This window comes from Asparagus officinalis, chromosome 7 (assembly GCF_001876935.1).
Source record: "Asparagus officinalis chromosome 7, Aspof.V1, whole genome shotgun sequence".
Lineage (NCBI taxonomy): Eukaryota > Viridiplantae > Streptophyta > Magnoliopsida > Asparagales > Asparagaceae > Asparagus > Asparagus officinalis.
The window spans coordinates 138,966,953-138,988,732 of record NC_033800.1 but is presented as its reverse complement, the minus strand read 5'-3'; the positions used below and the strand labels follow the sequence as shown (position 1 = coordinate 138,988,732).

The 21,780-nt window shown below is 43.3% G+C and overlaps 1 pseudogene; it reads left to right on the top strand.

Moving 5' to 3' along the window:
* LOC109849579 lies at positions 18,430 to 21,340 on the top strand (annotated as a pseudogene).

Genomic DNA, 21,780 nt, shown 5'->3' with positions numbered 1-21,780 from the left:
ACAGTCTTCTGTTCGGGTTTCAGAGTAAGCACTTTAGCGTCCACCAAATTCTGGAGGATGTCCTTAAAGATGTAACATCTTCTGGTAGGATGCCCTAGGAACCTGTGATAGCGGCAGTAATTAGGGTCATCTACCTTTCCTGCCTCCTCTGGCTTCCTAATTTCAGGAAGCTGTAACTTGTTGTTCTTCCGCAGTAGCTGGAATAAAGTGTCCACATGTTCTTCCTTGAAGGAATACTGTTTGGGCACTTTTTGCTTATTGGGAGCTTTGCCTTGATTCGTGGGCGGTGGTACCCGAGAGTAGTCGGCTGCTAGGGTCTCTTTTCCCTTAGACCGCTGAGCGTTGTTCTGGTTGCGTTGCTGTTGCTGTTGCTGTTGCGGCTTGGGTTGTGCAGCTTCCTCGGCTTTCACCCGAGCTACGATCTCTTCAGCTTGTTCTCCTTGCGAAACAAGTTGTCTCCAGGAGCGACACTCTGCTACCCCCATCTGGGCAAGGAGCTGAGTCTGCAGGTTGTGCCTGCAAGTTTCAACCAGGGTTGACTGAGTCATACCTGAGGGGCATCGCAATGCCATGCTGCGGAATCTCTCCACGTAGGCCTTGATTGATTCGCCTTTCCTCTGTTTGGTAGCGAGAAGAGTCGGGACCGAAACTTCTGTATCGTCCTCGAAGAACCTGGCCAGGAAAAGCCTTTCTAAATCTACCCATTTCTGAATAGATCCAGCAGGCAGTTTCATAAACCATTCAAATGCCACTCCTTTAAGAGTGCCAATGAACAATCGCGTCAAGATGGCATCGTTCGCCACCACATCTCCAGTTTGAGATTTGAAATAGTAGATGTGTTGATTTGGCGATCCTGTGCCATCGAACGGTTGCAAGGTTGGAGCTTTAAACTTTGACGGGTATGGAGCTATATCCCATTCGGCAGGATAAGGTCTCACCACTCCTTCTTCACGGAGCTCACTTCTGTTGGCGATTGCATTGAGGCGAGCTTCTAGTTCATCCATTTTAGTGGATTGAGGATGCAGTTCTTTTTCCACCTCCTTTTCACCCTCAGAAGAGGATCCCAAGTTGAGAGTCTCACGATCCGAATGCTCGGTCGCTTTCTGCTTCCCTTTTGAGGTTGTCCTCCGGGAAGATTCGGGTTTGTGGCCTTTTTCAGCAATAAGTTGGGCCATCATGTCCTTCAATTGGAGAAGTGTCTCCTGTTGCGCCTGGAGCATGACCTGGTGTTCGTTCACTCTCTTGGCTATGTCCTCAGGATTTCCCGCCATGTAAGCAGATACTTCTTGTGGTCCGACCGAGCTCGAAGATTGAGATTCGGCTATTGCCGAATGCTCATCACTTGTTGTAATTCCTTTGGCCAACTTTTGATAGTTAACCGGGCGAATAGCTCCTGTCTGAGTCCGAGTATGCCTATAGACTCCCTCAAATTCATCACAAATTTCCCGAACAGTCGGGGAATGACTTGTTTGTGACTCATCAGAATCAGGATGTGAGGATTTGCCTCTGCCGACCATGTTGATGGTGACCTCAGGATATTCAATTTCAGAGGTCTTCTTCTTGTGGCGACGCTGTCGTTTAGCAGGTCTAGCGACATTCGTCAACCTATTAAACACCGATTGCCTAGGCGTCGATGAGCAACAACTGCATTCGGAGAGGACAGCAGAAATGAGCCGTTCACACTGGCATGAATGAGCCACTTGCTGTGTTGGCTTTCCTCTTGACAGCAATTCACGCAGGTCGGAGACCTGAGAAAGATCTCGTGAAGGTGGAGATGGAACCCCCTGCCCTTGGATGGGTTGAACATGAATCTCAAATCCATGTTGTCCCTTTTGAACCTGACGGACCGTGTCATGCTCTTGATAAGAAACACGAGAGTCGCGTTTAGGTTTATAAACACGAGGCTGAGGCCTGTGTTTGATTGATGGACTAGATCCTTGTGGATCTTGTCCTGATTGAACGCACACTTGTGGTGTGCGTTTTGATGTTGAAACAGACCCCTGAGGGTCGTTCTTTGTTTGAACGCACACTTGTGGTGTGCGTTTAGATGAAGAAACAGATCCCTGAGGGTCGTTCTTTGCTGGAACGCACACTTGTGATGTGCGTTTGGTTGATAACCCAGACCCCTGAGAGTCGGGTTTTGATTGAACGCACACTTGTGGCGTGCGTTTGTTTGATGACCCAGACCCCTGAGGGTCGGGTTTTGATTGAACGCACACTTGTGGCGTGCGTTTGTTTGATGACCCAGACCCCTGAGGGTCGGGTTTTGATTGAACGCACACTTGTGGCGTGCGTTTGTTTGATGACCCAGACCCCTGAGGGTCGGGTTTTGATTGAACGCACACTTGTGGCGTGCGTTTGTTTGATGACCCAGACCCCTGAGGGTCGGGTTTTGATTGAACGCACACTTGTGGCGTGCGTTTGTTTGATGACCCAGACCCCTGAGGGTCGGGTTTTGATTGAACGCACACTTGTGGTGTGCGTTTGGTTGTTTGAACAGACCCTTGAGGGTCTTGTTTTGACTGAACGCACGGTTGTGGCGTGCGTTTGAATGATTGAACGTGCCTTTGGAGGTCACGTTTTGGGACGCACTTTTGAGGTGTGCGTCTATGTTGAACAACGCGCCACTGAGGGTCGCGTTTGAGTTGAATAACCCGAGGCTCATAGTCGGGTTCATTGCCACGAAGTGTGCGTTCTGGAGCAGAAACGCACAGTTCGGGCACAAGCTCAGAAACGCAGTCTTTGCGTTGTGCAGTAGCTTGGCTGTTCCGCAAGTATGCTCGCCGTAAGGATCTTCTCCTTCGTCGAGCAGCATTTTTCTTAGCCTGTTTCAAGGCCTTGGCCGCGGCATCGTCGGCGTTGGTTGGGCTTTCCTCCGACATAGGTCTTTTTTGACCTATTATTTGCCGTAGTGATACGGGGGAGGAATCTTCAACTCGCAGAGCGAGTTTAAGGTCTTGGCCAAAGGAGAGGGCTTTCTTTGGCATCTCAGCAGTAGTGTTGACCTCCGTAGAGGTCCTGTGGGTATCACGCCTAGCTTTTGGGCTAAGGGACCCAGAGGAGAGGACCTCCTCATACTTGGCTTGGTCGAACTCTACGACGAGAGTTTCGACGGTGGTTCCTGTAAGGTGAACGTCGGATTGCGCCACCACTTCCTCGTCAGAGAAGCTAGTCCCCAGCGGAGTCGCCATCTTTTGTTTGTTGGAAATTTGATGTAAAAAGACAAAGAAAGAAAATTTGACTTGTATTCTCTCAAAATCGATTACAATTTGGATTCCGATTACAAAAGAGAGGAGAATGAATTTGATTCTCCCCTTTGTTTAAAACTGGGTTCTTCTTGGTAGCGGTGGAGTGCCTCCTTCGATTGATCGCGTCGAACTTGCTCTCCGTTGACGATCCGACCGTCCTTCTTCACTGGAACAATTGAAGTGCTTGATGACTTCGGTTTAGAACTCTTAACGAGTGTAAAGAACTCTGAACGAGTTAAGAACTCTGATAAGAGTTGTTGAAAACCGAATGTCTGGTTTGATGTGATTAACTTGCGTTGCAAGCTAATTAAGAACTCTTAACGAGTTTAAGAACTCAGAATGAGTTAAAACTCTGTAACAGAGTTGTTGGAACCGAAAATTCGGTTAATTGCCAAGTGGATGATACCTTTGATGAAAGGATCCTTCGGGATTTGATTAACTGATCGTTGATCAGTTCCTTGATCTCCCGAAGATCTCTTCCTTCCGATTACTCAACTGCCGAGATTTGTTGACCTTGGGTGGTTTTGATACCAGCTCCCCTCAACTCTTTGCGGTTTTGATCTCAGAAACCGATTGATCAACCTATCAACCCGCCAACCCCTTACTCAGTTGAGTAAGTTGGTTATTTATAGGGTGATGTGGAGTGCAACCAACCCCTATTTCCGCTCCTTTGTGGGCGAGAATCCCTCAGAACGTGGGATAACGGTTTTGAGGCCGTTCGACTTGCGTTTGAACAAGTCAAAACGCCTCAGTTGGCGTTATGGGCTTTAACTCTGCGTCCAAGGCTTGAGATGCAGAGTTAAATCTCTGTTAGAGATTTGAGACGCACAGGCCGTGTGCGTTGAAGCTCAACTCTGCGTCCAGAGTTTGGGACACGTAGTTGAACCTATTGAAGAACGCACGTTATGTGTGCGTTTGGTGCTTGAACTCTGCGTTGCAGAGTTAGACATTCGCTGGAGAACGCACAAGTTGTGTGCGTTTCGAATTTGAGAAACGCAGAATTAAACTTCTACGTTTGATAGAGGTTGTTGACTTGTAACATCGTCTGCCATGACATTGCAAAGGCCATTGTTTATTGGTCTTTGCCTGTTATAAGATATGAGAGTCGTCAGATTGTAACTCTCACCAACGATCGTGAAGGCCACTGAATAGGGTTTTCATCAGCTGTCGGAAGCGTCGTCAAATTGTAACTCTTCTCGATCTGTGTGAAAAGTCTCCTATTTGCCCTTTCCGACTGTCGACCCGAAAGCTATTTGATTGTAGCTTTCGTTGTGAGAGCTTGACGGGAATCAACATCCATAGTGTTTTGAAGATGGATATTTGCCCACAGCTCTCTACCAAGCGACTCACCAACTAAGTCCAACCTTTTATTTCTGAAATCATTACACTGCTCATCAGCATCTCTAATAGTTGCTAATATAATATTAGTCATGCTGTTGTCGCAGCCATCAAGATCAATTGTCTCAGAGATGAGGCCTTGTTTATAGCGGTTGCAGAGTTGCGGATGCAGTGATTAGAAAGTCGTCTGATTGTAACTTCCATTATCAGGGCTTGATAGGGATTAGCTATCCATTGTGATTTTTAGACAGCCTACACCTCATTGGCCTTCGGGCCATTCTTCTTGCTATTCTCCTTCTCCTTGATTTTTAGACAATCTCTCTTCCAATGTCCCTGCTCCTTGCAGAATGCACATTGGTTCTTTCCTAGCTGGCGGTGGCCTCTTGACTTTGACCTGTCTCTATTGCCACTTCTTGGATATGGGCTTCTTCCCCTCGTAGACAAGGCCTCTCCTGAAGTATTAGCGTGAGAAGTCTCATTATCCTTCCTCCTCAAATCATAATTCGTCAAAGCGTTAATCACTTCACTATAAGTGATAGAAGATCTCCCGTTCAACAATGTAAGCACAAAGGTATTATACTCCTCATCTGGTAAGGAGCCCAAAAGAATAATAGCATTGTACTCATCTGATATCTTCTCCTCCACATTAGCCAAGTCCGACAATAACTTAGTGTAGTTATTTATATGAACTGCTAGTGAGGTGCCCCTAGACATCTGAAATCTGAATAACCTGAGCAGTAAGTACAATCTATTCTCAACACTCTTTGTAAGGTACTTGTTGTTGAGAATTTCTCACATCTTCATTGCAGACATTACCCCAATCATATTATATTTCATCTCCTGTTTCAAACAAGACTTGATCACCCCACAAGCATTCCTATTCATCTTTTCCCATACCGACTCTTCATATTTAGGTGACCTCTTTGTTTGCGGTGAAAGTTGGTTTCTTCATTGAGGTATTCATTACAACTTCGGTCGTTACAATGAAAACAGAAAAATAGTGTTTTTATAAGACTCTTACACAATGAAAATAAAAAAATTACAACTCTCGTCAAAACAAACACAAGGGACGTTTATCACCCGCTGTTTGCGTGGGATCTTTACCTGTATCGGAAATGTTGATATCCGTGGACCGCCTACGGATCGGATCCGGTTGACAAAAATATTTGATCAGAGCTCCTACTTCATAAAGGAAGTATTCGCTGAAGTACTGATATCGACCAAGCAAAATCGGTACTATTCTCGAGATTAAGACCAAGTCTAATCTTAAGGAATGGGGGGGGATGAGATTCAGATCTCTCGAAATCTACTCTTTATGCACAGAAAATCACCAAGATCTGCTATCCTTCGCTAAAATTCGTGCTCCTTTGACTCCTCAATCCAGCAGCACCTTGCCCTCTTCTTGATAATAATTCTCCCCCTTAGAATGGAGGCCCTAGGCTTGTATTTATAAGGCTTCGGATGTGGGGTATTTGGATAAGAATGATAGATTTGGCCATATCTTCAGTTTACAATGGCCTAACCATGTTTGTAGATGATGTCTAGGCAGTTAGGAACCTCTAGAACAGAAGAAACCGATCGAAACAGCCTGAAAATGCGTTTTGTAGGTTATAGGCAGTTCTGGACGTGAGATGGACAGATGTGACCCGCGTGGGCGCGGGTCGGCTCTTACTGACCCGTCGCCGTGTGGGTCAGCTCTGCCGACCCGTCGGCCGTGTGGGTGCGGCTCGGTGCCGACCGCGCAGTCAATGCACGGGTCGGATGATCGGAACACTGCTGCCACGCGGCGGTCGTGCTGACCACCGTCGCACCGAGTCAGAATGATACGCCGACCCGCCGCCAGTGGTCTGCTCGTACGACCCCGCCTGTGGTCGGCTCGGTCCGACCCGGCCCGCCGGGTCCGATGATGCTGACAACCGTCGCCGCTCAAATGGGCGCGGGTTCGGATCGTGCCGACGGCCGCCGTCGAGGGCTGGTCAGTTTGGCACTTGGGCGTTCTTTCGTCTTTTTTTTCCGTTTTGTGTATTTGGTTGTCTTGTTGACTTGTACGCTTCGCTGATTGATGAGCGCGAGCTGCTTGACGAGCGCGTTCGGTCACTTAGAGCTGAGAGCGGACTGACGAGCGCATTCGGTCACTTGGGGCTGACCAACGCGCGCGAGCTGACTGACGAGCGTGTTGACCGATGTGCGCGAGCTGACCAACGCGTATGAGTTGATCGACGCGCACGAGCTGATTAACGTGCGCAAGCTGACTGACGTGCGTAGTGGCCAATTAGATAATCCTTCTTGACTCAGATGGTGACGTCTACTCTTTTTTTGAGCTATGTGCGGGAACTCATAGTTAATTTTAGACGCCTACAGATACCTCCTCCAAAGTATTTTAGCCTCATTCTTTTATAGAGAAGTCTGAAATACTTTGGATGTGATAGACCCCCACCTTCAATCGGTGTCAAAGGACCCGTAGCTGGCTTCAATTCTTGACTTCTTCGATTTTCAGTCTATTTTGACAAATAGCTGAAGTTCTTCGGGTGATGCGTTTATCGTTTGGCTGTCGTTGAAGTCTCGAATCGAAATTGGTAAGTTGGTTTTGGCTCGTGTTATTGAGTTGACTTTGAACTGATAATCTCCGTCACAACGTATTGACTGGCGTTGACTCAGAGCTACGCGTTAACCAACATTGATTTTTCTTACAACGCGTTGACTGGCATTGACCTAGGGCTACGCGTTGACCGGCGTTGACCTTAGCATTTCGTATCGATCGGCGTTGACTTTTATTACAACACATTGACTAGCGTTGACCTAGGGCTACACGTTGACCGGCGTTGACCTTAGAGTTTCGCATTGACCGACGTTAACACAGTTTATACTCGTACGCTTGTTGGAGTCTACATAGTTTAAGCTCTTAAGGCATCGACGTTAACACAGTTTATACTCGTATGCTTGTTGGAGTCTACATAGTTTAAGCTCTTAAGGCATCGGAGTGTGGCGGTTCTAAATTTCGGACTGCAGGACCAACTGTTAAAGTTATTTTGCCTGCAGATATGGATCTTTTCCCGAAGTTGTTGGATGCTCCAGTCACGAGACTAACTAATGGGGCTGATGCGTCAATGACTCTTGTATATATAGGATTATTGGCAAACCCTCAGTCGTCAACGGGTTTGATGAGCCTTTACCGACTTTTGTTTGAGTCGGGCTAGCGTGCGAATTATTTAAGTCCGTTCCGCACGTAACGTTATGCTAAGAGAGTTAACTCTCTTAGTGCTATGATATTAAATACGTAGATTTTGTCTTTCTCACGTGAAAAGACTAAACGGCGACGCGTGTTAGGCGTAGACTTTAGATTTTTGACAAACCCTCAGTCTTCAACGGGTTTGATGTGTCTTTACCGGTTACCGTTTGAATCGGACTAGCATGTGAATTGTTTAAAACCGTTTTCACATGTAACATTGTGCTAAGAGAGTTAACTCTCGTAGACTTCGTCTTTCTTTTAAGAATAGACTACCCGACAACGTATGTTAGGCGCTGACTTATCCCTTCTTAGGATTCGGGATAAAAATCCCCTCTTAGGATTCGGGATAAAAATCCCCACACTTGGATTCTGGTGTCTTCTTCAATCGATGAAAAACTAAATCGGCAATGCGTGTTAGGCGCTGAATTATCCCTACTTAGGATTTGAGATAAAATTCACCGTACGCGTGAGGCACGGATTATGGTGTTATTAATAACAACCTGCCATAATGTTAAATATGTGGGCTTTTATCCTTTTTATGGTTAAAGACTAACCGGCAACGCGTGTTAGGCGCCGACTTATCCCTACTTAGATTTCAGGATAAAATTCCGCAGACTTAGATTCTGATGTCTTTTTCAATCGGTAAAAGACTAAACCGGCAATGCGTGTTAGGCGCTGACTTATCCCTATTTAGGATTTGGGATAAAATTCCTCGTACGTGTGAGGCACGGATTATGGTGTTATTAATAACAACCTACCACAATTTCAAATATGTGGACTTTTATCCTTTTTACGATTTACGATTAAAGACTAACCGGCAACGCGTGTTAGGCGCTGACTTATCCCTACTTAGGCTTCGGGATAAAATTCCCCGCGCGTGTTAGGTACGGATTATGAGAGTTAAAAAGGTGGTGTCTTCTCTTGGGGCAAAGACAAACCCGATACTGGAAAAGAAGAATTTTATATTCTATTTCCAATTGCAAAGGAAACTCTAAGTGGGATCTTCACTTCGAGAATCCGGACCGGTAAAACTAAGAGTGAGATCTCCACTCCGAGAATCAAACAGATTCAGGTAACCATAACTTTTATAGAATTAGTTACTTGATCTAAAAAAGAAATTCCGACTTTAGTCCTAACTTTTATAGGTTTGACCGAAGGGGGAGGAGTGAAAGCCTATCGTTTATCAAAAGGGAATTCTGATTCCGGCCCTAACTGCTTAAAGGTTTGACCGAGTGGGGGTTTGAGACAATCCTAACTTTTATAGATTTGATTGTTTAATTTGAAAATGGACCTCTCGTTCATGGAAGGAATCGAGAGGGGATTTTAGTTGTGGTCCTAACTATAGGAATGTTTGACCGAGTGAGGAGTTTTGAGACGATCCTAACTTTTATAGGTTTGATCGCTCAATTTATGGACCTTTCGTTCATTGAAGGAATCAAGAGGGGATTTTGATTGTGATCTTAACTATAGGAAGGTTTGACCAAGTGAACAGTGAGAGTGGGAGTATAAATTATAGAGGGAGTGTTGATTCGTACAAATAACTCAAAGAGGATTCCTAGTATTAAGTGACAAATACCTAACATGGAGGGGTTTGATAATTATCAATAAATAGAAGATTAAAATTCCGAGTACTATGTCCGGACTCTAACAATGGGAGTGTTGAGTGCACAGACGTAGTAGGAGTTTGAGTGGGAGTTTCTTATTCCTGACCTTCTTGTAGTGACCGGGTTATCCCTAAAAATACACTATACAGAATTTTTTTGGAAACTTCCCGTTACATGAATCATCCACCCCTAGCTTCTTACAAATCTGGGTCTAATATTGAACTCAGTTGCGTGATCGGGTTACCCTTAAGAATATTATGTATAAAATTCTCCAGGAACTTCTCATCGAAGGTAGGAAACAATTTAGACTCATATACCTATTGGAGTACCAAGGAGCAGTTTAACCTCATATACCGGTTAGAGGATTGAGAAATAGTTTATACTCATATACTCTTTGGAGTGTCGGAAGGAGTAGTTTATACTCTTATACTTGTCAAAGTCTTCATTCGACTTAATTGAGCGTTATGATGCCGGCTTTAACCAATGTTTGGATGCTATTCTTGAGAGTGAAGCAAGCTTTAGTAGGATGAAGGATCCTCCTGTGGTACGCACAGTACTTTAGATCCATAGTATTGTCAGCTTTCTCCTGGTCTGCGATAGGTGGTAGCTTGATCTTGTTATTTTCAAAGAGAGACTCGAAAATGGCTGGAACATCTTCGTCTTTGAAGAAGTACTCTTTTTGGAGTCTCGGAACCAAAGTCTTTTGCTGTCTTCGGGGTTGTTGTTATGACATCTGATTAACGTTAACAAGCGATGCAGGTGCCTTCCCCTTACCACAGGAGCAAAGTTTGAGTTTGGAGGATTAGCCGTCGGTTGGCTCCTCTCGGTCTTCTTCCTTCTGAGGAAGCGTTCAGCCCGCTTTCCGTGCACCTTTAACTCTTTCCAACTGTTGGACGATGCTACTCCCATAACTTTCAGAATATCGATAGATAGGTTGTTATGACAGGTTTGGAGGATGAAGTTCTCTGTGACCGAATCTTGGTAATTCATTATCTTATTTCGGAAGCACTTGACGAAGTCGTCGACCGTCTCGTCATCTTCTTGTTTTTTATCGAAGAGTGTCCTGATTGACACATCGGCGTTATCATCAAAGAAGTGAGCGAGGAACAGGTTCTCCAGATCGTCCCAGCTGTTGATGCTTCCAGGCTTGAGATAACGGTACCAATCAAAGGCGGACCCACGAAGGGTGCCAATAAATTACCGAACCATCAATACTTTATTACTGGAGATTATACCCAGGTGAGACTTGGAGTAGATCAGGTGCTGAGTGGGTGAGCCCTTTCCGTTGAACGGCGTGAAGTTGATCATGTTAAACTTCGTCGGGTACGAGATCGACTCCCAGTCTCTTGGATAAGAACATGGAATACTTGTCTTCTTCTTCTCCCGAGCAGACATTAGAGCGTTGATTTTGCTCTCGAGGTCTTTTATCTTCTCATCCTCATCTTTATCATGCTTTGGATGATTTTTGAGAGGAACAACGCGACCACCCTCAGCATTGTTATCCTCGGTAGGACCACCCCTAGCGTCGTTGTCCTCAGTGGGACCACCCCCAGCTTTTTGGTCAACAGGAGGGTTATCAGCATTAAGGTATTCATCCTTATCTGAATCGCTAGTTGCTTGACTAACATTATTGCGATGACTAGATTCACCTATCTGATTCGACAAGGCTCGGATCTGTTGGTCATGCTCTTCCCTTATCCGCAGCATAGTCATTTCCATTTCGAACATGAAGTTCTCTTTTTGCTTAGCCAAGGCATCCTCAACCATTTTGGCTACTTCTTCAGTGTTAATCATAAACACTTTGCAGGATTTTTCTAGGCTGGATACCATTTTGTCAGAAGCGACTGCAGAGTTAGCATCTGATATGAGTGACCGTAGAGTTAGCATTTGACATGAGCGACTGCAGAGTTAGCATTTGTTGGTAATCCCTTTGTCTAACGGTTCCTGACCGCAACCGGGTTAGACGATGCGATATGAGCGGGTCAGAACTAGAAGGTCAAGCTGACTTTCCTCTATCAGCCATGTTAATTGTGACTTTTAGGAATTTGTCATCTTACGCAGCTGATCTTTTCCTACGGAAACGCTTTGGCTTGGACTTGGATGTTCTAGTGGAGATCTTTTCTAATACCAAGACCCTCTGTAGAGCGGTCTTGGGGTAGCTACACGCTGATAATACTATCCTGATAAGTTTGGCACACGGACAATGACAATCCATCTCCCGAGTACTTCTTTTTCGAGACTTATTCGTACCCCCAGCCTGATAGTACAACTCGTCAGTCTGATGACCAGAGTAACCCATCATGTGTTAGCACGAATCCCTAGGTGTAACGTCATCGTCAGACGAATACGTTTCCTTCTGGGGACATAACACTCCGTTAGTGTATTCGAGAGTCACACGTTTAGATCTACGCTCTCGTGAGCGTGGAACTCAACGGGCTCCTGGATTTTAACACACAATCCCATGCAATCGGTTACGGGGATTTTCCCACCATGCGGTCTCTTCCACTGCTTAGGAGGATGATTACGACCCCCAGCCTGATAAACTGCTTGGGATTCATTCAACGGGCCTAAGCGTTCTTTAACCGGGGCTTTGTCTCAACCCGCGTGTGAAGGACTAAGATGATCCGTGATCTTCCTCTTAAATCGGGACAAATCCATGATGTCGTGGGGCTCGACCGGAGGTGCGGGATTAATTGAAGTAGGGGCGGAATTCGATGGAACAGGTGCAGAATATCTCATGTCTTGAACCTGATGCGGGTCAGGATTTGGTGACCCACGGCTGGGGGGGTCAGACTTGAGTGACCCACGGCTTGGAGGGTCAGACCTGGGTGACCCACGGCTGGGAGGGTCAGACTTGAGTGACCCATGGCTTGGAGGATCAGACTTGAGTGACCCGCGGCTTGAAGGGTCAGACTTGAGTGACCCACGGTTGTGAGGGTCAAACTTGAATGACCCACTGCTTGGAGGGTCAGACTTGAGTGACCCGCGGCTGGGAGGGTTAGACTTGAGTGACCCATATTTTTGATCTTTTTGGCCGTTGTTTTATACTTTGGCCTCCAAGTTTGATGTAGTCTTGATTGTTTCTTGGCTATGTCCTTCTTCTACATCTTTTGTACCTTTTGCACAAGAATTCGTGCGTACATAAGCAGTGCACGACACTTCTGGATTTCCTCCTCAAGAGTTGAACGGATCCTTTTGACTTTGATCCATTCACTTGTCGATGATTTAGAGGAGAGGGCGTTTGCTGGTTGTTGGGACACTTGGTGTTCCCTGAATTTTAGATCCGTCCTATAACAGATCCCGTCTACCGAATTCAAAGCCTTAGCGAGTTAGCGCGTGAGGCGTTGACGTTGCCTTTGATGTGCCCTCTTCGATAGGATTGTCGCGCCTTCAGTACTCAACTCCTTGATTGAGTAGGAGTCCAGATCTGTAGATCCGGCCTTGTTAGAGGCCAGAGTGGGGTTGCAAGATGCATCTATCGTAGCAACGGGGGCGTTAATCTTTCTGCGCTTGCGAACGGAGGAGGATCTGGAGGAGGAGGAGGATAGATACTCCTCGAACTTCTGTTGGTCGAACTCGTACTCGACCTCTTGTTCAACTGGGATCCGGATCCGAGGTTGCGACACGTGAGCCTTCGTAGAAAGGCCGTCAGCTCCCACTGTGGTCGTCAGTTTGTTTGCGGTGAAAGTTGGTTTCTTCATTAAGGTATTCATTACAACTTCGGTCGTTACAATGAAAACAAAAAATAGTGTTTTTATAAGACTCTTACATAATGAAAACAAAAAAATACAACTCTCGTCAAAACAAACACAACGGACGTTTAGCACCCGCTGTTTGCGTGGGATCTTTACCTATGTCGTGAACGTTGATATCCGTGGACCGCCTACGAATTGGATCCGGTTGACAAAAGTATTTGATCAGAGCTCCTACTTCATAAAGGAAGTATTCGCTGAAGTACTGATATCGACCAAGCGAAATCAGTACTCTTCTCGAGATTAAGACCAAGCCTAATATCAAGGAATGGGGGGACGAGATTCAGATCTCTCAAAATCCACTCTTTATGCACAGGAAATCGCCAAGATCTGCTATCCTTCGCTGAAATTCGTACTCCTTTGACTCCTCAATCTAGCAGCACCTCGCCCTCTTCTTGATAATAATTTTCCCCCTCAGAACGGAGGCTCTAGGCTTGTATTTATAAGGCTCCGAATATGGGGTATTTGGATAAGAATGATAGATTTGACCATATCTTCAGTTGACAACGGCCTAACCATGTTTGTAGATGATGTCTAGGTAGTTAGGAACCTCTGAAACAGAAGAAACCGATCGAAACAGCCTGAAAACACATTTTGTAGGTTACAGGTAGTTCTGGGCGCGGAGATGGAACATATGTACCCGTGGAGGCGTAGGGTCGACTCTGTGCCTGACCCCGCGTGTGGGTCACTCTGCGACCCGCCGCCCACGTGGTCGGCTCGTGTCGACCCTGCGCCACACGCGGCTCGTGCCGACTACACTGCTCGCACGGGTTCGGATGATGTCCGACCGCCACCGGGTGGGTCGTGCTGTGCCGATGCCACCGTCGCGCGAGTCGCGATGAATCCTGACCCGGTGTGGGTGGCGACCAGGCTCGTGCCGACCCACCGCCGTGCGGGTCAGTTTGGCACTTGGGCGTTCTTTCGTCTTTTTTTCCATTTTGTGTATTTGGTTGTCTTGTTGACTTGTACGCTTTGCTGATTGATGAGCGTGAGCTAATCGACTGACGAGCGCGTTCGGTCACTTGGAGCTGAGAGCTGACTGACGAGCGCATTCGGTCACTTAGAGCTGACCGACGCGCGCGAGCTGACTGACGAGCGTGTTGACCGACGCGCGCGAGCTGACCGACACGCACGAGCTGATTAACATGTGCAAGCTGACTGACGTGTGCAGCGGCCAATTGGATAATCCTTCTTGACTCGGATGGTGACGTCTACTCTTTTTTTTTGAGCTACGTGCGGGAACTCATAGGCAATTTTAGACGCCTACACTCTTATGAACCATGATGGTCTCCTTTAAATTCTGAGTATTGAGCGCATCCTGAATATCGCTCATCCACAAACCAAAATTGATCTTGTCGTCATATTTCACCACATTAATCTTATTATTTTGAAACCCAACTTGAACTGTACCAGCCATCTTGCTGCTTTCACAAACTTTTTCACCTATAATCACAATCTCCAAATTACAAAGAAAGATTCAAACTTTGAAAGGATTGAGGAATTACCCAACTGAACCCTAGATTGAATTCCAAATAGAACTCCTAACCACACGAGAAAAACGAGATCTTCAACGGTAACTCCAAACCCTATCTCCACCGGAGCCTAGAACTCCAAGAACGAAGAAGCTTCCAAACTGAATCTTCCTCCACCTAATCTAAAACCCTAGATCTCAAATCTTAGCTCTGATACAAATTGTTGCGCGTCTATGCAGAAGCGTGCTCGTACACCAAACGAATCTGTGATCACGGGAGAAGAGAACCAACCACTCACGAGCATAATTCAATCTAAATACGACAAATCAAACCAAACACAAAAATATACGTGGTTCGTCAATTTGCCTATGTCCACGGGGAGAGGATGGGAGATTCCACTAAATCAAGGAGAGTACAAAGGGGTTACAAACTCACAAAATCACTCACACAATCCCTAAACCAAATCTCTTAACTTGCTCACAATTTCTCCCTCTCAATATGCTCGGTACAATCTAAAATCTCTGATCTGTAACCCTAGAAAACCGTGTTTCAATTTATATCAAAACACAAACCCAATACGAACAGGAAACCAAATTCAGGCCCAACATGACCGCGGTCGATCGCAGAGCCATCTGTGATCGACCGGACAGAACGACAGAAAGCATAAATCCACTACAGGGTCTCTCTGTCGACCGCCGCACCACTCGCGGTCGACCGCGAAAAGTCTAGAAACTTTTCCAGATCTCGTGCACGTTTGCGGTCAACCGTAGCGCCACTCGCGGTCGACCGCTGGAAGTCCAAGTTGTTTTTCTACAGTTTTTCCTGTACGCTCTTCAAATAGCACATGCAATGCATATAAAAAATGAATAAATAACATCTGATAAAAAAAAGGAGTAAGTAACCCTTTATGTATACACTAACTCACACTGAACATTAGATATTTACCTAGAATGAACAATATTTTGTGAGAAAATTTTGTAATAAGTAGTGCATAAGATAATGCAGGGAACAAGTGTGCATCAAATTCAATTTAGTATGAATAGAAAAAGAGTGGGGACGAAAGATCAATGACAAGAGATCAAAAACTTGATAGTGATTTGGGAAATTAGGGATTTAAATCTAGAATACATGATTATATATGATTGAAATTAATTTATATTTATAATTATTAATTTATACTTCAGTATTTGTGATGATCAACGATGTGGCACTATTAATTTATACTTCATGATTATTACTAGAATAGTTTATTTTACATGATCATTGACAATAATAAGTATTATCAAAAAGGTTATATATAGTTTAACTAAAAATTACTCTTTTATTATATTTATTAATATTATTTTATATAAAATTTTAATTAATATTGGTAAGCTACAAATATATAAATTAAGGAGCCATATCATCAAAATACATAATTATATACTTTCCAATTACTCTAAATTATCTCCCATCATTTTACCAAAATATCCCACTTCTAAATAATTATACACTATTATCCCATTAAAATATAACACTTTTATAAAATTATTTCACTTGAATAGTTATCCTAATTATATTTGAAAATTTCTAATTGACTAACACCCCCTAATAAAGCACATGCAAATTTCTTATTCTTCTCTTAAGTTATTTTCTTTTGGATTAATTATATTCTAAAATCCTGAGGTATAGTTTACTTATGTAAGTGATTATGAAGTTTGTGTATCTACACGTGCAATTCTGAGATTACTGATCGTAATTGCATTGGTGACCCTTCAATCTAATTACAACAATTTAATGTTATTAATTTTTACTAACTTAGAGTTCTTGTTGGATACTGGTTAGAATTAAGATTAGAATTAGAACTAAGGTTAGTGTTATGCCAACAATTCACCTAAGTGCTAATCCTCCTCTTGGAGTCGACATGTGTCCCGTATCAATACTAATCACCAGATCAGCTCACCCCAGTCAGGGACGACTTAGGTAGTATAGGCTCTCGCCCCCTCCTTAGTCGAGACAAGATCTCACTCGACTTCCTCAATTGGCCTGACCCTGCTCACATATCTCGAGGCGGCATCGACAACTTGTGCCTGTCGACAAAAATAGGGTACTTGTCGTCCCGCTCGCAAAGCCGTGTTGAGAGGCGGTTTATCCTCGAAATCCTCATCAATAACTGGCCATCACCATCACATCCCATGCCACGAGTCTCCATGACTCGTCACCTTTCATCAACACTACACCCTCTTAGTCACCATCACGTCAAGCTTAGTGATGACTCACCCCACCTGAAGCCGACACATGTAGGGTATCTGTCGATTTAGCTGCCTACTTGGATACACATCTACCCCTCTCAGCCGGGTATATATAGGCTCATTGCCTACTAGCCACAGGGGAGGCCCCTCGGGGCTACACGTAAGACCTTTCTAGCTAATTAACGTAATCTCTGCACACTTAATTTATTCAGTTCATTGATTCCCCACTCAAGCTCTATAATGATTTGATCGTCAGAGGGATCACCGGCGAACCCAACTCTAATTTTCTAACATGCTTATTTTGCAGCTCTCTTATCCTAACATGGGATCGATTGTCTAAAGGAGATGAGGAGACCCCTAGATCGTGCATATGGACCCTAATCCCCGTCGTTGATTCAGGAATATCCTCTACCCCGCTGCTAAGTCCCCATACATCAACTATTAGGGTTATAGTTAGGATTAATGATGAAGAATACTAATAGTAATGGTTAGATTTAGGGTTATAACAATGTAGTTTTTGTTAGTAATCTTTGCTATAACCTAACTCAAACTCCAACCCTAATATTAGTCCTAACTAGTACTCTAATTCTAGCTTTACGCTTATTCACATCCAAACATCCAGTAATAACTCCAATTCAGCAAAAACAGATGATGTTAATTTGCCATCAGATTGTAGGATCACTGGTATAATTACAATTAATAATCTCAGATTAATCTATGTATACACGCAGACTCCAAGATCAACCTTGTAATTACACCAAACTTCTAATCTAACCATTGATCGTTAAATATATGGTTGTGATTTGTCTTGAATGTGTGCAATTCATGAGGGCATAATAATTGTTATATTTGGTAGTATAAAAAAATGCTCTCAACTATCAATTAAGCAATTTCAATAGTTAAAATTGGATATAATGATATCGAGAAAGTATCCAGTGAAAATGATGCATAATAATAAATGTGTACCTAAAAATATATCAACACTTAATCTGTACATGAATCCCTAAATCTTTTATTTAATATATATTTAATGCCATAGATCGGAATACACTTTATAACGTTCCAGTAATTTCCCCACTATTTCTTAAAAATGGAAAGGATCCAAATCCCTTTTCTTGTTCCCCCTAGCCAGGGTTTTCCCTGGTTCTCTCTCCATAAATTTAGAATTAATTACACGACAACCAAAAAATTAACCCCTCTGCGGAAAGCTGGACCCCACGTGTCCCAGAGCGACCACTCACTCCCATATCTATCACATTTCTAATAATTACAGATACAGAATTAAATTGTTAAATTGAGCCGGAGGAGCACGAGAAACGGAAGACATAAGATACATGCATATCCTCATTGTCAAATTTATTATTATAACCACCGAGTAATTAATAATTCCCTTAAAACCGAAAGATTTTTGCAATTAAAATATATTATTAAATGAAAAACCCGAGAAAAAACAAAAACGGTAACAAATTATTTTTTAGTATTAAAAACACCAGTAATAAAAGATAGGGACAAACAAAATCCCAATTCTCTGTCTCCCCCCACTCTTCATCACTCCCACTCGTTTCTCCTCTTCATCCCAACAAAATCCCCAAAAATCTCGAAATTCGCACAAAACCCCCTCAAAAATCTCAACCCAAAACTCTAAATCCCCACTCTCGATCTCGATCTCGATCTCGCTATGTACCCTTCATCTCCTTTCATCTTCTCCTTTCTCCTCCTCGTCTCGATCCCAATCCTCTTCTTCATCGCGCCTCGAATCTTGGCCCAAGATCGCGTTTTTGTTCCTCACGAACTCCGACCTCGTCTTCGCTCCTCTTTGGGAAAAATTCTTTCTTGGGCACCAAAATCTCTTCAATGTTTATGTGCACTTGGATCCCAACTCTGAGCTCGCTCTCCCGCCCACAACTTCGTTCAGGAATCGGTTTATTCCGGCGAAGGCGACTCAGCGGGCGTCGCCGACGCTGATTTCAGCGGCAAGAAGACTTCTTGCCGCTGCTCTCTTGGAAGATCCATCAAATGCGTACTTTGCTTTGATTTCGCAAACTTGTATACCTCTCCACTCGTTTAGATTCGTGTATCATGCTATTTTTGATTCAAATCCACCTTCGCATAGACGAAGACATAAGAGTTTTATTGAGATAATTGATCAAGAACCCAATTTATGGGATAGATACATTGCTAGGGGTGATAATGTGATGCTTCCTGAAGTCCCATTTGAGAAATTTCGTGTGGGTTCACAGTTCTTTGTTCTTGCAAGGAGGCATGCAGTGTTGGTTGTTAGGGATAGGAAATTATGGAAGAAGTTTAAGATGCCGTGTTTGAAGGCGAGGAAGTATTCTTGTTACCCTGAAGAGCATTATTTTCCCACATTGTTATCGATGGACGATCCAAAGGGGTGTACACATTATACCCTTACTAGGGTTAATTGGACAGGGAGTGTTGGAGGTCATCCGCACACGTATCATTCTATGGAGATTTCGTCGGAGCTCATTAAGGAGTTGAGGAGGTCGAATTCTTCAGATTATTCTTATTTGTTTGCGAGGAAGTTTGGGAATGATACATTGAGTCCTCTGCTGGACATTGCGGATTCTGTGATTTTCAAGGATTAGGAGAGGAAAAGGAGGCGCTTTTCTTGTGTTATGAACTGTGGGTTTTATGGTGGAGGTTGGTTATAAGGAATGAGGTATGGTTCTTTATGATCTTTTTGTTGTGAACTTGAGTGTTATGAATTTGTTTAGAGTTATGCTGTGGGAGGTTTGGAAATGGAATTGTGTATAATTTGTACATATATTGAAATGGTGATGCATATCATGATGTTCCTGAAAAATTCAGAGGCAATGTTTAATTATTCCAAGTTGTTTGGCTCCAACGCAACAAAATAAAAAAAAAATCATGGAGAAGATTTTGTTGGTTTGCTAGTTGCTTTGATTCTTTTTTGTAGGATGAATTGTTAATATTTCTTTCTTCTGAATAGTTTGATTTTGTTGGATGAACAGTGTGTATATTGTTTTTCCTGAATTATTTGAATGTCATCTAGCAGTAGATTTTTAGAAGGTTGTCTCTCGATTGGGTAAGCACCTAATATATATAAAGTAGATTTTCAAACATGTTGAGTGTGTTTGTAGGATTGACATGGATTTCTTTATTGCCTATAGTTTCTTCCGCTAAATTAGTAATCAAATATTTTGATTAAAGAAGGCTTTGTGGTGGTGACATTTTGAGGAGAGAAGACTTGGTAAAAAGATGAGGATAATGACGTCTTTTTCTTTTTTTTTATCACTAAAAGTTGAAACTTGAAACCAACACTGTTCTTCTCACATTCGCACTGCGATGTGAAGGTTTGATGCTTTCCATAGAAACCCAGTTTCAGAGTCACTCCAATATTTGTTTGGTTAGTGTTTCTTCTTCTCCTATTAATATTTCCATTCCTTTCATGGTTGCTTGTGTATGATTCTTAAAATCAAGAATGAGATGATGATTTTGGCCTATTTTTGTTGTTTTGCAGAAGGACGCTACTACTTGTCCCTGACATATGGTGCATGAAACACATGGAGAATATATCTATGAAAAGGGGGAGATCGTTGAAATCTGATGGAAGCCATCAACCCAGTATAGGGCCAAATGCATCATCATCATCCCTAAAAAAAATGCAGTGCATTCGTTAGATAAAGTGGTTAACTAGTAATGTTTCTTCCCCTCTTTTTGTCTGCTCGATATTTGATAATATGAGTTTAAAGAATTGGGTTAGTTGCAAATAGATCCCTGCACTATTGCCAAATTGAACTTGCTACCTCTGTAGTTCCATTGTTGCAGATAGACTCTCAGATGGGTGAATTTTTTTACCCTCTCAGGGCGATATATCTCCAATAATAGATATCCACTCGGGGAGTATATCTGCAACAATAGAACTCTTTCAGGGGTCTATCTGCAACAAGAGAACTACAAGGGTAGTAAGTTGATGTTGGCGATGGTACAGCGGGTTTATTTGCAATTAACTCTGAAGAATTAGAAGAAAGCAAGGTATAAAGTCATTGCCTTGCTTCCTGGAGAATTAGAGCACGTACTTAAAAAAGTACGTCCCTTTTTCTGTGACTTGCGGATTCCCTCTATTTTGTAAACCTTTTTGTTGTGAAACTGGGAGGGGGTCAAGGAGTGAGAGATTTTCATTTTTTCCCTCTCGTTTTGATCTTTTGCTGCCAGTTCTCCTGCTCTTTTAGCAAATCAGCCCCCAGCTTCTTTAGACCTTTGAGTGCCCTTTCTCCAATTGCCTTTTGCTTTTGCTGTTGCTGTTGCTTTTGCTTTTCTATTTGTGTCCTCTTCACACTGACTCCAAATCAGAATCGTATATTTTACACCTGAAATCTGCATAAATTTCAAATTCACGCTTTCAGATGAGTTGAGCCTTGTTTTAGATATCTGTATGGTTATGAATAATTTTGAGGGTTGATATGTATGTTTTTCAATTTTGTGTATGATTTTGGTTGGTAAACCATGCTGCATCAATTTATTGTTCTCTTTCAATTTGAATGCTAGTGGTTGTTTCACCCACTGCTGCACCCATTGATTGACAAAGTTGCACAAATGGTTGGAGATGGTGATGTACGAGATGGTGATTGTAGGGTCTCTTAATCTGGGCGAAATTGCACAAAGATACGATAAAGTTTACTGTTTTGACAATTAAATACCACAAGTTGTGTCTGTTACAGTAAAAATGCCATGAAGGTTTTAAAATTTACGTGTTACTATCATCCATCATGCAAACGTGAAAATTTTCACCCGGATGTTTCTATATGATACTTGCATACTAATTTTATAGCTTTCTAACTATTAATATTTGTTAAAAAATTTACTAGAAATATCCTAATCCTATTTTAAACTAGCATTAAGATAAGTTTGAAAAGAAATT